Source organism: Loxodonta africana, chromosome 19 (genome assembly GCF_030014295.1).
Source record: "Loxodonta africana isolate mLoxAfr1 chromosome 19, mLoxAfr1.hap2, whole genome shotgun sequence".
NCBI classification, from domain to species: Eukaryota; Metazoa; Chordata; class Mammalia; order Proboscidea; family Elephantidae; genus Loxodonta; species Loxodonta africana.
Genome location: NC_087360.1, coordinates 64497464 through 64513070, shown reverse-complemented (window position 1 = coordinate 64513070; position 15607 = coordinate 64497464).

Sequence of the window (15607 nt, the reverse complement as noted above, 5' to 3'; positions counted from 1 at the left end):
ATTATAGCACCTAGAAGGGTCTCAAATTAAACCCGTAGGAAACATCCACTGTATTTGCTCTTTATTTTTACGAGATTGGCTTCAACAGTGCTGGGGAACTTGATGATGGGCATGTATGTGTGGGCAGGGCTGAGGAGCAAAGATCTGTGTCAATATCAGCAGTGTGATGTTCCCAGCTTGAGCAGACAGAGTTCACACTGCATGAAAATCCAGATGCTGGGGAGGTACTGGAGTTGGGATGGATAAGGCATATTGAAGGGTGAAGGAAGGTGATCAAAGGACAAGATTGGTGAACTTCACAGTTTATCTCAGAGTCGTTCATGGGTAGTGGGTTAAGAATTTTATTGCTGCCTATGCCACTAACTGAGCCCTGGTGGTACAGTGGTTAAGAGCTCAGCTGCTAACAAAAAGGTCACCAGTTCAAATCCACCAGCTGCTCCTTGAATACCCTATGGGGCAGTTCTACTCTGGCCTATGGTGTCGCTATGAGTTGGAATCAACTTGATGGCAATCGGTTTGGTTTTGGTTTCTCTTGGCTATGGTTTGGGCCAATTATTCTCCTTTTATTTCTGCTTATTTTTAGCACTCATTTCTTCAGAATTCCCAGCGAGTCTGTGAGACACCTAGGATCCTTTCAAGATATTCCTTTTCTGCTTAAATCAGCCAACATCAGTTTCAGTTGTTTGTGACAAATAACTCAGACTTTGACAAAAAATCTTTACCCAAGCCACCTAATTAAATAGAATAGACTCCCTGAACTTTTTCTTGGGGGTGACTTGGTAAAGCTGTGAGGCCCTCGACCTGGCACCTAGTGCCCCAGTCAACTGCTTTTCACCCCTCAGAAGTTTCCCCACAGTCATTTCACACTCACACCTCCACAGCCGTCTTCTTTAACCAATAAATCAGCTCTTTGTAGCTCACTTATATTTCCTTTTTTTCTAATTGTTCCTTTCCTTACAAATTCTTATCCCTCGTATCCATCAAAACCCAAACAAACAGAAATTTCTCTTCTTTAGAAAAATATCTGTTTAGCCACCCTGTTCACCTCTCCTCTCCTAAAAATTGCCTCCACAGTTATTAAAAGTGTCAAACCCTGTAGCACAATCCAAATCCACATTTCTAAAGAACTGTTCTTATATTTCTAAACACATGCAGGATTTCCAGCTCGCCTGTTAACTCTGGAGAGTTTCTGAATTTCTTCAGCAGATTCTTCTCTTAACACCACGGTGTGTGGCTAGGCCTGCACCCTACATTTGATATTTTTAATATCCAATATCAGGGACAATTGTCTTGTGGAGTGGAGTTGTGTACTGATCTATTTAAAATGCAATCTAATCATGTCAGTCAGGAAATCCCTATGGCCTACGAGGTTCAAACAAAACCAGCTGCCGTGAAGTCATTTCTGACTCATGGAGACCCCACACGTGTCTGAGTAGAACTGTGATCCATGGGATTTTCAATGGCTGATTTTTTGGGAAGTAGATCACCAGGCCTCCCTTGGGAGGCAACTCTGGCCAACTTGATCCTCCAACCTTTGGGTTAACGGCCAAGTGCATTAACTGTACCACCAGGGACTCCAGTGAGATAAGTACAAACTCCACTACGCCGTAATGGGGCTTGCATGTCCCTTTGTACTCTAGCCCAAGACTTCCACAATCTCTTTCACTTACATTCCCTTTATGCACTTCCTGTCTGTCCCGGCTAAGCTCCTTGCAGTTCTCAGAACACTGTCTTTTAGTGTGTCTCTGCCTTCACACATGCAGTTTTGTGTTTTCTAAGATTTTACTTTTTTATACCACATAGATATTTGCCCTCAAAACCTAGCTCAAAGTTCTCCTCCTCTGTGAGTTCTTTTCTTAACAACTCCAATCCAGTTGATCAAACAGGGAGCAGGAAGTTTGTGCTCTGATCCCAGCTTGGATGCTGACTGTGTGTACCCAGGCAGGCCACCGAACCTCTCCTGTTAGGTCTCCACCTTCTCCTCAGTAAGATGACTGTGCAGATGATTTTGAGGACAGCCACAGTGGAGAGACTCTAAGATGACCATAAGCTCAGCAAGATCTCAGGGTCTACAATGTACTGCTTACAGATTTTACCCAAGATTCTTCATTTTTGCATTTAGAACCACTGACTAGCATATACGCTTTGGTGGCATCGAGATACAATTCTTTTTTTTAAACTGTGGGGGCTTAGCCCCATAGCACCCCTCCCCCCCCAGCCCAGAAAGTGAACACTCACAATGATAGAAAGATCAGGGCTCCTAGAGACTGGAAAAGAAGCTTATGTCATATGTCCTTGGCTGGGGAGAAGAGGAATTTGTTTGCACTCATTCCCAAGCAGTTGCTGCCAGCACAGGCAGACAAAGCCTATTGACTGAAAAGCATTGTTTCAGCTTCTCTACAGCTGTGTCAGAGAGCACAACGAGGCTTCTGAGTCCGCGTAAAGCTGTCGGCTCAGGGAGAATGGTCCGCAACCTTCAATATACACTCTTTTCAGAACGTGGAAAGACAAAACACAAAACACAAAAGACTCCTGCAGAATAACCTCTGGTAAAATGTCACTGAATTCTGCATTAACTAATCGAATGAAGCCTTTCTCACTGGATGGATGCTGGGTGTCTGGAAATGAGGGAAAGGGAAAAGCTATGAGAGGTAAAATTGAGGGATTAGGCAAGCTTCTGTCTTCAGCTTGGCAGGGGACAATATTAAAATGGTTTGTGAATTTTACCAAGCATGTTGTAATATTTTTCATTAACGCGCCACTTAGCTTTAATGGTAGGTAATAACTGCTGACAGATGACAGCCATTGTGGCTGCTGGGTAAAAAAAAAAAAAACAGCTCATTCCACAAAAGGCGGAGTGAATGTGAGAATCCACTCCACTCGGAGAGAATCCATTTGATGGGTACCACGAGTTCTAGAAGCTGGGTCATTCAGCGCCCCCTTATGTTTTATTTTAAAGAATCTAGATCTAAATAATTAGATAAAACCTGTTTCTGGGACTCAGACCCTTTAGTAATTGTGACATCCACGTGGCCCACAAGGGGAAAAGTGAAGAGTAAGACTGTCTGACTTGCAGCATCTTCCTAAGCTTATTGACCTCACAATATATACTGGCATCTTGAGCATAGGGAAGCTGCCTGCTTAAGCCCAGCTCCCATGACTATATTCACAAAAATTAGTATAACCCATTCTCCTTTCCATACTAACCCATCATTTGTATTGTTCTTCCAGGTCAGCTCCCTTCTCTGTCATCATAATGACCAACAACCACTAGAATGTAAGGGCTATAAGAGCAAGGACTTGTTCATCTTGTTTTCTCTTTACCTAGTGGCTAGCACTGTCTCTGGCACATTACAGGTACTCAGTAAATGTTGGTTGCATAAAACACCCCATAATAAACTATGTGACACTCTGTAAACTAGTCAGGAGAAAACAACCTGGCAAATATAATCTTTTCCCTAATTGCAAGGTGTTTGAGTTAATCATTCCATCCAGTGATGAAGGCTTTCTCTTCTGGCCTCTGGCATGTTGTGTGCTGTCAAGTTGATTTTGACTCATCGTGTCCCTACAGGACAGAGTAGAACTGCCCCATAGGGTTTTTAAGAAGCAGGTAGTAGATTTGAACTGCTGACCATTTGGTTAGCAGCCTGAGCTCTTAATGACTTCTCAACTGGCATTTTAGGTCCATATTTTCCCTAGAGGTAATGGTTGGAATCCTGTCTGTCCTCCTCAACATTTAGGTATATCAGATAAGGAGAACACAAGCTTGCAGAAAAATCTAGAGAAAAAATTGTGAAAATGTCTATATTTGTTTACTGGTACTTACTTCCATTTGGAAGAGGGTCTTGAGGTGTTCACTGAAGTAACATGTGCTCTTGATCAATGACATCAGCTCGCTCATGTCCTATTGGAGCACTATGTCTTTGAACTTTCCAGAAAAACAAAACAAAATCTTTTGATTTAAAATGAAAAAACGTGGATCTGGCAAGAAAATACTATTGGAAGAATGAAATATCTGCAGATGGTGAAAAAAAAGACCTAGTAGGCAAACATTTGGTTTGGATGGGAGTAGGGAGGCTGCCAATCTCTAAAACTATTACAGTACTCTGAGCTTCGGCAATTAGTTCATGGATTAGACATCAATTAATTCCAAGCCAAGAGTCTCTGGGTGATGCAAACAGCTAAGCACGAGACTACTAGCCAAAAGGTTGGTGGTTCAAACATACCCAGAGGCGCCTTGGAAGACAAGTCTGGCAGTCTGTTCTGAAAGATCACAGTCTTGAAAACCCTATGGAGTACAGTTCTACTCCGCACACCTGGGGTCACCATGAGTTGGAAGGAACTTCACAGCAACTAACAACAACAGAAACAACAACAAAGTTTGTTTAGCGCAAGAGCAACTGACAAATCATTGAGGCTTATTTTTCCTTGGCTTCTGGTTAAGCAGAGGTAAACCTATTGATTCTCAGTGGGAACAGGTGGCCTGGGCAAGTGCTGGACAGAACAGAATTCAGCCTCCAGGCTTTCAGGTCAGTGGTCTTTCGTACTTTACATCTTTGTGAAGGCCTGGTCTAATTACCTCCTTATAATATTGCTAGCCTGGATCTCCCAGTGAGAGATGTTTTAAGTCTGCACATTTTTAAGCCATACTGTTTTTCAGTGTGAAAAATTCACAACAGACAGTGTGTACTAGAGCCCAGAGACAAATGAAGCAAAATCATGCCTGTCTCCCTGGTAGATTACATTATCAACAGACAGCAAAATGACTCCATTTGTAGCTCTTCTCAGACTCCTGAAAATGTAATAATAATGGCATGTGCTTTTTGGAGCAGTTCTCCAAATCAGAAGGAACGGGGAAAAATCTCCTGAAGACGATTTCTTTTTTCTTGCCTTCATCCCTTTTATAGCTCTACTTGCTTTTGTTTTCCAGTAACGATACCATTGGAAGAAAGAGGGTTGACTTCTCAGATTAAAGAAAATCCAAAGATAGACTGAGACCCCAGACTTTGTGATTCCTCACCCTAATGGCCAGACCCCTGGAAAGTGACCCTGGGAGAAGCTTTGAGGAAGAAGAAGGTCGCCAGTGATAAAAACCACTAAAACTTACATAAGAGAGACTCAGACTAGAAAAGTGCGAAAGAATCAATTACCTGGAGTCTTGTTAAAATACAGATTCGGTTTCAGCAGGTCTGGGTTGGGGCCCAGGAGTCTGCATTTCTACCAGGCTCCCAGGTGATGCTGACATTGCTGGTCCACAAACAGCCTTTGATTAGCCAAGGACAAGAGACCTACAACTATTATTTATTAACTCGTGACCTAGACAAGTCATTTAAACTCTTGGGGCATCAGTTTGTTTTTTTAATTGGGATCATTAAGATCACTATCAATATGTATCGCCCCATGATGTTGTGAGATATAAAATGAGAACTGTATGTTTATCCTATGTATGTACGATGCACATCGTAATGCCCCATATAGATATTATTTATTAATAATTAGTTGGTATCTATTCTTTATCACTATCATCATTATGACACTGGACATGCTTTTCTCACTGTTAGCCTTTTGTGATTTCTCTTCCTCTTTCAAACGACCTTCAATATTCATGGTAATAGAATTTCACCTGCCTAAAAATCCAAGGGAAGGTGAGTGGTAGCTAAGGGCTGGTGTACACACATGGACTTGCCCTGGCCACAAGGTCCATACCCCTTCATGTGGGAAATCTCACAGTGCAAGACTCTTGGGAAATCTTAACCTCAGTGCCGTGTGGATTGCCATTTGATCACTAGGACAAAAGAGTGACTAGATAAGAGAGAACGATAGAAGATTTTAAAAGCATGTTGGAAGCAAACGAAAGGAAAACAAAGCAGCACTCCCTGGGGAAAATGATGTAATGAACTGAACAAGCACTGCTGGTTTGCTCAACTGAGCTCTGTGCTTCTGTTTGTGGTCTCTTTCACACACATGCACGCACACATACACACACACACACACACACACAGAGCCAGGAATGTAAACTTAACCTTAAGCAAGAAGCTGGTTTCCAAGCTGCTAGCTTCAAGCCAAAATTGATAGTGAATCACTGCTTTTTGAAATGGACTCACTGAAGCCTTGGCTTATCATATGAGTGAAGGAGGTCATTTATCCCTGAGCTTAGAGGTAAGCTAGATTTAGTATACAATTTAAGAGAAAAAAATATTTTTTTCCTATAAATGTGTCTTTTCCTTCAGAGTTTGTTCAGGGAACTGACTGACTATATGTGAGAATTATTGTAATTAACTAACACAAGATAAGAAGAACACAGATGGTCTGCTGGTCCTGCTCTAATAAAGAGGGTAGCCTCAACTGGGTGGCACCAAAATGCAACTTTGTAATACACCAAGCCCAAGCCCAAGCCTGTTGCGTCAAGTCGATTCTGACTCATAGCGACCCTATAGGACAGAGCAGAACTCCCCATAGAGTTTCCAAGGAGTGGCTGGTGGTTTTGAACCACTGATTTTTGGTTAGCAGCAGTAGCACTTAACCACTATGGCACCAGGGTTGGGAAGGTTCTTTGCTTGTAAGCAGAGAAACAAAACAAACAACAACAACAGAAAAATAAACAGGCTCTGACTAACTTAAATGATAAAGGGGATTTATAAGGAATGGATGACAATGGAAGAAGGGGACACCAGAACCAAGCCTGACACAGATGGGAACGAGAATGCTCCAGGTGGTGCTGGTAGCAGGAATAGCTCCACAATTTCCCAGTTCTAGAGTGGCATGGCAGGCATCAGAACTTAGCACCCCAAGATCTGTTAGGAGGTGCTGGGTGACCAAAAAAACAAAACAAAAAAGGCAAATGCCATTATGTTGGGGAAAAGCCAGTTTAGAAATGAAAAGCTCCAACTGAAATCTCTTTCCTTTGATCTTCCATGTTAGCTGGGTCTAGATAGAGCCCAATGGTGCTATCTGATCCCTACCATGCAGAAGCAGAGCTGGGTACTTCAAGCCTTTAGGGATAGTGGCCTGAACACTTGGGCATGATGTAGACATGGAAAGTCTTCTTTCCATGGTTTCAGGGTATGGGTTTGGGTAGAAGTTATAGAATAGTCTCTGTAATTAAGTGCCAGATCAGAGTCTGAGTTGGCATTCTGAAATTAAAAACAAAAATAAACCTAAACAGGCTAAGCAAAGATGGGAGTCAGGATAAGAAGCCTGATGTGATAGAGAATAGGGGAACCTAATAAGACAGAGAATAAGGAAGGAATGAGATTCAAAGTAGACTGGGGCATGGGAGCGGAAGGGCAGCTCTCTGGTAGGCCTTTCATAAAGTTGAGATGAAACGATTTTCCTGGTAGTTTTGATGGAATACACAGGCAGGACATGAAAGTTTTTCCCATAGCCAAAACCAAACAAAACCCATTGGTGTTTAGTTGATTCTGACTCACAGCAACCCTATAGGACAGAGTAGAACTGCACCATAGAGTTTCCAAGGCTGTAAATCTTTAAGGGAGCAGACTGCCACATCTTTCTCCAGAGAAGCAGCTGGCGGGTTCAAATCACTCTCCTTCCGATTAGGCAGCCAAGCTCTTAACCAATGAGCCACCAGGCTCCTTTTCTCATTGCCAGGTTGCCAAAAATTATTATGGACCCAGGCCCAAGAGACATGTTAGTACTTTACTGTAAGCTGATGGAGTAAAGAAATTAATTCAGGATCCATAGCTACATGAAAATAACAAAGAAATCAAGGCTCTCCAAGAGAACAGATGATGTCAGAAACGGCACCATCATTTCTAATCACACACACACAAAAAAATCACAGGCCAAGGCTAATTCAGACCTGGTTTTGACTGTCATGACATCCAAGGAGCCTAATCCTACGGCCAGAAGTCTCTGAGAAGTAGAAGAATGACAATTCTCATCTAGCAAATATTATAGTTCTAGATGGATTTAATAACACTTAAGAGTACCAGGAGTCCCTGGGTGGTACAAACAGTTAATGTACTTGGCTGCTAACTAACAGGTTGGTGCTTCGAGTCTACTCAGCGGCACCTTGAAGAAAGGCCAAGTGGTCTACTTCCAATCAGTCATTAAAAACCATAAGGAGCACAGTTCTATTCTGACACTCTTGGGGTTGCCATGAATCGGAGTTGACTTGATGACAACTTGTGGTGGTGGCGCAGTGATGTAAGATAGTCCAACTCTTGTTTTACAGAGATGATCCAGCCCTTATGGAGGGAGCAAGACAAAGCCATGCAAAACATCAGGCTTCCTCACCCAGAGTCATGTTCCAAAAACATGGTCATCTGCCCAAGTTTCCGATTTGTTCTTCCATTTCTCAAAACTGGACACTCAGTGTAGGGGTTGGGTAAAGGATGCAGCTTAGTAGCCATGCCGTTGCCAATGTTTACTACCTATTCCCCCTCCAATCCATGTGCATATCATCTAACTGTATATCTTTCTTCTAGGATAGCAGAATGCAGAGTTGAAAGAAATCCTGAGTCCATATTTCAGTTCTGAAGAAGCAAAACATTTTTTCCTTCAATTGTCAGTTCTTGAACAGAACTTCAGTTCTACTGAAGGCTGGGCAAGAGGAGACAATAAAAACAACTTAGGCATACAGTCAAATGTGGCCAGACAAAAATAGTGGCTAGCAAAGTTTGAAAAGCAACGGCAAGTTTCAGACACTTTCCTTCAGGAGAATACATTTGAAGATGTAATGAACAAGTTTTTACTCCCAGCAGTGGAGAGACAGTAGTGACCCTGAACCTGTAACTATGTGTTCTGTTTCAGTGTCAAACGTTTGAGAACGGAGACCCTCTGAATAAATGTTACTACCAAAACTGAACTAAGGCCACCTGTGTCAACCCGATTTAACTCTTGCCCAGAAAGATAAAGCTGTAAACCAATAAAAAAAAAAAAATTTCCTGTTGCTTCAGGGAATTTCTGCAAACCAATTTATGGAAACAAATAGTTTGTCGACCTGGTAAATAAAATGATCCCTTGGGCAAACAGTTCACTTATCAAACAAAGAATTTCCTTATCAAGACCAGCTTTAAGAGCATCGCCTTGCAGTGCTCACCACTCTTAAAGCGTTATATAACAAAACCTATCCAATCCCAACCAGTTCTCCGCCTTGAAAGACCTCCCTTAAACTACTTGAGCCCAGTCTGCAAAATCCTTTAAATATCCTCTCTTGTCCTCCCCCCTCTGAGACGCTATAAAGGGTCTGTCGGGATTGTATTTGTGGGTCTAGTAAACTTAGATACGATTCATCAGTTTGTTTTCTCATTTTTTGAGGGGGGTGTCCAGAGTTGACTCATTCCCTGTTTTTCTTCCATATTTCCATGTACTGCTCACTGACACCTTCTGCAGTGATGTCACTAAGACTTCTTGGGAAGTCTGCTTTCCTCTGCTGAGAATCTCCAAGATCTGCAGGAGAGATGAAAGACCAAGCAAAAAGGAACCGATGATGGAGAGAGGGTTGGCATGAGCTTATTATTCTTGTCAGTTGATGAAGAAGCCTGTCTCAAGCCAGAGGGAATGATAATGCCTCCATTCTATTTTCAAGGTAGCACAGACAAGTATCAATTTAAATAATGTGAAAGCTTGTCTTATAAAATATAAATTTCTATCTTTCTTTTTAGATAATCGGCAGACGAAAACAATGTCGGATTCCTAAATATTTAGCCACGCTTATCGTAAATTCAGAGAGCCCAAGTGTACCCTTCCCGAGCTGGCATGTCAGTGGAAGCTGTCAGTGGCACCCTGGGCCAGAGAGCATTGTCATCTTTGAGCCTGACAAGGAGACTTGAGGAACAGGCATTCACGTCTTTTACAAAGAAGTTAAAGCCAAGCCGTGGAATAGCTAAGTTAGCTCATTCTGACACTATTGTTTTCAAGAGCTGTGACCATCATTGACATTTCCATGGCATTTTAAGTCACTCCACAAATATCTTCTAAATACAACCTGATGCAAAGCCTGACCTTCCACTTAAATACAGGTACTTATGAGACTTATTTTTTTCTGCTTCACATTTTTTCTTTCTTTTGCGCTGATTGTGGATGGTTATTTATTTATACCACATCTACTTGCTCCAAAATTATTTGAGGTAACTTACAATTGACGCAAAAATAAAATGAAGCAAAATGTGCATCCCATTAGGAGTAAAATCCAGGTTATATATACCTTTCATAAAATTTGTGGCAGTGTTTGCTCTTCTTGTCCCTCCAGTGTAATGTGCTTAGCATGTAGCTGCAAATCTTTCATCGAAGAACATTCTGTGGAGTTGAACGAAATCCTGAATCCAGATTTCCAAGCCCAAGGAAGCAAACCATTTGATCTTCCATTGTCAGTTCTCTGAGATAACTTCAGTTCTGCTGAAGGCGGCAGACCTTGCCAATGATCTTGACCCAAAATACGCATCTCACACACACACACACACACACACACACACACACACACACACACACACAGAGGCAGTCAATGAATTAATAGATCTAATTTTCTTTCTCTCCATTTCAGCTTGGGGTGGAAAATCTAAGGAGGGTTTGGCAACTTTTTTCAGGAAAGGATAATACAGTACTTATTTTGGGCTTTGTAGGCCATGCAGTCTCCGTTACAACTTCTCAACTCTGCTGTCGTAGCACAAATGCAGCCATGACCAAACCCGTTGCTGTTATAGCCAATATATAAAAATGGGTAGGGCTGTGTTCCAATAAAACTGTAATTACAAGAACAGGTAGAGAGCTGGATTTGGCCCACTGGCCATAATTTGCTGACTTATTATCTAAGACCTTCCACTACTCCAACTTTGGTCCAGAGTAAGAGGTTAAGTTGAGGAAATGAAATTTTCAAAGAACATTCAAAGTAGACAGAAAATGGTTATTGGCTTCATTGCTTTTATTATCTCTCTTTTCCTGTTGTTTATGGGATAGACTATATTTTATTTATTCCTATTTTAGTGAGCTGAATGGTAGCCCCAAATGTACGTCCATGTTCTAATGCGTGGAATTTATAAGTGTTGTCTTATTTGGAAAAGGGTCTTTGCAGATACAGTTAAGGATTTGGAGATGAGGACAACTTCCTGGATTATACTTGACATCACAGGTATCCTTATAACGTAAAGGTAGAGGGAGATCAGGCATACATGTGCAGAGGAGAGGTGACCTGACGATGGAGGCAGAAATTGAAGTGGCACAGCTCTAAACCAAGGACTGCTGGCCACCAGCAGAAGGTGGAAGAGGCAAGGAACAGAATCTTCCCTGGAACTTCCAAAGGGAGCGAGGTCCTGTGCAACTGATTCAGCCCAGTGAAACTGATGTTGAACTTCTGGCCTCCAGAACTGTGAGAGAAAAAATTTCTGTTGTTTTACGCTATCCACTCATGTTCATTTGTTATAGCAACTATAACAAAAGCAATACACTTGAATTCCTTTTTTTCTTAATTGGAAATTATTCTATTTCTCTTTATCCTTAGAATACACCCAAACCCATTGTGATCGAGTCAAATTTGACTTATAGCGACCCTATAAGACAGACAGAGTAGAACTGCCCCATGGGGTTTCCAAGGAGCAGCTGCTTGGCTCAAACTGCTGATCTTTTGGTTAGCAGCCATACCTCTTAAGCACTGCACCACCAGGGCTTCTTGGAATATACATTTGCCTTAAACAGTGGTAAATCTAACCAACATCTCTATCCTGTACTTGAACCATAAATAGAAATTAAACCAAAACCAAACCAAACCCAGTGCCGTCGAGTTGATTCCAACTCATAGCTCAGTTTCTTGTGTTCCTTGTCTCTTCAGCTTCTGTTTCCTGGTTTCTTGGCCTCTTGGCTCCTCGAGCCTCACACCAGCATCTGTCTTGCTGTGGCAAGTGTTCCAAAGCTTAGTAGCTCCACCGTTAAGTGCCCGGAGGCACCCCACTCCACTAAGAAGCCTCCTGCGCACAGGCAATCAGCTGCCTCGCTCTGTAAGTTGGCTCCAGCGCCGTCTCACACTGGTCTCCTGGTTCTCCTGCTGCTGTTGGTTCTCTGCTGTTGCCACTTCTCTGCCGCTGCAGGTTCTCTGCTGCGCTGGTCCTCTGCCACTATAGCAACTCTCTCCATTCAAAGTTTCAAAACTGCTGCCACATTTTAGGTATCTGTTAGAGCTGCAGAAACCCTGGTGGCGTAGTGGCTAAGTGCTACAGCTGCTAACCAAAGGGTCGGCAGTTCAAATCCGCCAGGTGCTCCTTGGAAACTCTATGGGGCAGTTCTACTCTGTCCTGTAGGGTCGTTGTGAGTCAGAATCGACTTGACGGCACTGGGTCTGGGTTTTTTTGGTTAGAGCAACACCCCACTCTCTGGATACCAAATTCTGTCTTAGTTATCTAGTGCTGCCATAGCGGAAATACCACAAGTGGATGGCTTTAACAAAGAGAAATTTATTTTCTCACAGTCTAGTAGGTTACAAGTCCAAATTCAGGGTGTTGGCTCCAGTGGAAGGCTTTCACTCTCTGTCAGCTCTCAAGAATGGTCCTTGTCTGCAATCTTCCCCTCGTCAAGGAGCTTCTTAAACGCAGGGACCCTGTGTCCTAAAGATGCCCTTTGCTCTTGGTGCTGCTTTCTTGGCAGTAAGAGGTCCCCAACTCTCTGCTTGCATCCCGTTCCTTTTATCTCTTGAGAGATAAAAGGTGGTGCAGGCCACACCCCAGGGAATCTCCCTTTACCTTGGATCTGGGAGGTGACCTAAGTAAGGGTAGTGTTACAATCCCACCCTAATCCTCTCAACATAAAATTATAATCACAAAGTGAAGGACAACTACACATGGCCTAACCAAGCTGATACACACATTTTTGGGGAGACTTAATTCAATCCACGACATTGGCCTTCTTCAACTTGACAGCCCATGCATTTCTTCCGTTCTAGAATTCAGGTTTTTCTTCTTTAAATATTGCCTTTACCTCATTTTCTCTCATTTATTTCTGATTCCTTACTGATAAATTTGTTCAGTCTCCTCATAATATCTTTTACAACTCGATCTCCCCGGGTGGCACAAAAGGTTAAGTGCTGTGCTACTAACCAACAGGTTGTTGGTTCAAAACCACCCAGAAGTGCCTCAGAAGACCGACCTAGTGATCTGCTTCCAAAAGGTCACAGCCCTGAAAACCTCATGGAGCAGTTCTACTCTGCACATGTGGGGTCACCGTTAGTCGGAATCAACGTGACAGCAACTGATTTTTGGTTTAATCTTACATATATATATATATATTTTTTCCTGGACTGAATTATTAGTATTTCCTCATTTTTTTCTTCCACTTAACTAATTTTCTGTCAAATCTTAATGCACACATTGTGTTATTAGTTCTAATGATTGTGTTAGTCATCATTAGTGTTATTTGCTTATTTCCATAGTGCCCTTTCTTGTGATTTTATCTATTCTTTTCTCTCTAATGACGTAAGTAGATTTATAGTGTCTTTCACATTGTTCTAGTACCTCATGCTCTTAGTGCCTCAAGTCACACACAAGGTAGATTGTTTCTTCCAGGATTTATAGTATCTTACTTATATTCAGTGTGAGTTGATTTTTCTGTGGGATATCTATGTACCATGGATTTGGGAAATTTTGAAATGAATGTTATAGTACGAGCTGCTACTGAGGGGCCTTGGGGAAAATACTACTGTGAGTTTAGTTCACATGTTAATTTCACTTTAGTCTCATATCTCTCTATGGTGAAGTCCTGAGATTTGTAATTTCTTCTTATGAGCCCATCGTTAGAAGCTTTCTGTTTGTGTGTTTGCATTTGCACACGTGTGAGCCCACACACATGTACAGGCAACATCTGTGCACCATGGGTTGTGGAAGTTTCAAAATAGTGTCATGGTTTAAGTTTCTCCTTGGGGCCTTGAAGAAATTACCACTCTGAGTTCAGTTGACATATTAATATATTGTGATATTTGCAGAACATGTGATATGAATTCAAGTCTTCCATCAATCCATAGTAAAGTTTTGAGGTCTGCAATGTCTATTATCAGCTCATTTTCAACGAGAGTTTGTGGGGCAGTGGGGGAGAAGGGAGGGTGGATCTATGCACAATGGCCTCAAGACATTTACTAACAGAGCAGTAGGACACGTGCTACAACTGGAGGCCTGAGTTAATTTGCTATTCTGTTAATTCATCAAATGAGGCCACCAGTAGCATGTATGGTGTAAATTCAAGTTTCACATCTCATCCATGGTGAAGTCTTGGGATTCTGATTTAAAAACAAACAAACAAACATTTTTATTCCCACTGAAATACCTTGCCAAATGACAAGTTTTCTTGCTGCTGTCCATGGCAGCAAGTAGAGTTTCCCTCCTCCTTTTTCTTGGAGGCAGTGGGTCTTGCAGAGACTTCACTTGGTGCATTGCTCTTAGTTGTAGCTCTCTATCTCATGCATACTCCAATGATCCATGTAAAGTTCCTGTATGAATATTAAATCATAACTCACTAAAGCGTATAGGCTTATATCTGAGTCTATTACCCTCTGGACTGCTATGGAGTCAGCTGGTACAGTAACTCTTCATTTCTGAGGAAAAAAATAATAATTTCACCATTTTTCAAATCTGGCTGTATATATTTTTGTAATGTCTTTTTTTAATATCCAGCAGTAATACGTGTTTGGAGCTAGAATGTGGTCCATGGTAGTTGAGTCTACATGTTACCAAAGTTATTTCTTAGCAACTCCAAATTAAAAAAAAAAAAAAGAAAGCCAAGAGCTAAAGAAGGTCTACAGCTAATGTTCAAAACTGAGCTGGGAATCACAGGTAAGGGTGATGAGTTAGAAACTGGGCAGTGAAGTTATGAGTCAGGAAGCACACAGATAAGGTAGGTTAAAGCAAGAGGGTGATGGAGAGAATGAGATGGTAACCAGACCTGAAATGATCCACGAGGACATTTTGCAACTGAGATAACTGCTATATAGAAAAAGAAATCTCTCACAGGCCTCCTGCTGAGCTGGAAGCCATTCCAAGGACCAAGTCAAGTAGGGCCTGTAAGTTAAGCAGCTGAGACACAACAGAGGTGCGGAAATCAGCACCAGGTACTCCACTCCACATGCCGTCAGTGCTAAGCATGAGCATCGCCTGGAAGCCTGCTAGAAATACAGAATCTCTGGGCCCATCTCAGACCTACTGAATCAGAATGTACTTTTTAACAAACTTCCCAGGCGATCTGTCAAACTCTCCTTAAGGTTCAAGAAGCACTTGTGTAGCATTCTGATTTAAAACACAGACTTGGGGCCAGACAGAACTGAGTTTGGATGCTCAATCCACCACTTATTAGTTATGTAAACGTAGGGATGTTACCAAAATTCTCTAAAACCTCAGTTTCCTCATTGGTCAAATGGAAATTTTTTCAAGATAAAATAAAATAATAAATGTAAAACAGCACAGAGGCTGGTAAGAGTAAAATGTTAGTTACTTTTCGGGATTAGCCTGTCTGAAATTAAAAATACAGGGTCAAAAAGCATGTCTATCCTTAAAGGAGGAAAGAAGGGAGAGATATAATAAAATAAGTATTTTGTTTTAAAACCAAGTGTTTGTATTATTCAATAATTCATTATCATTCAATAAACATGTAGTAAACATCTGTAGAAAGCCAG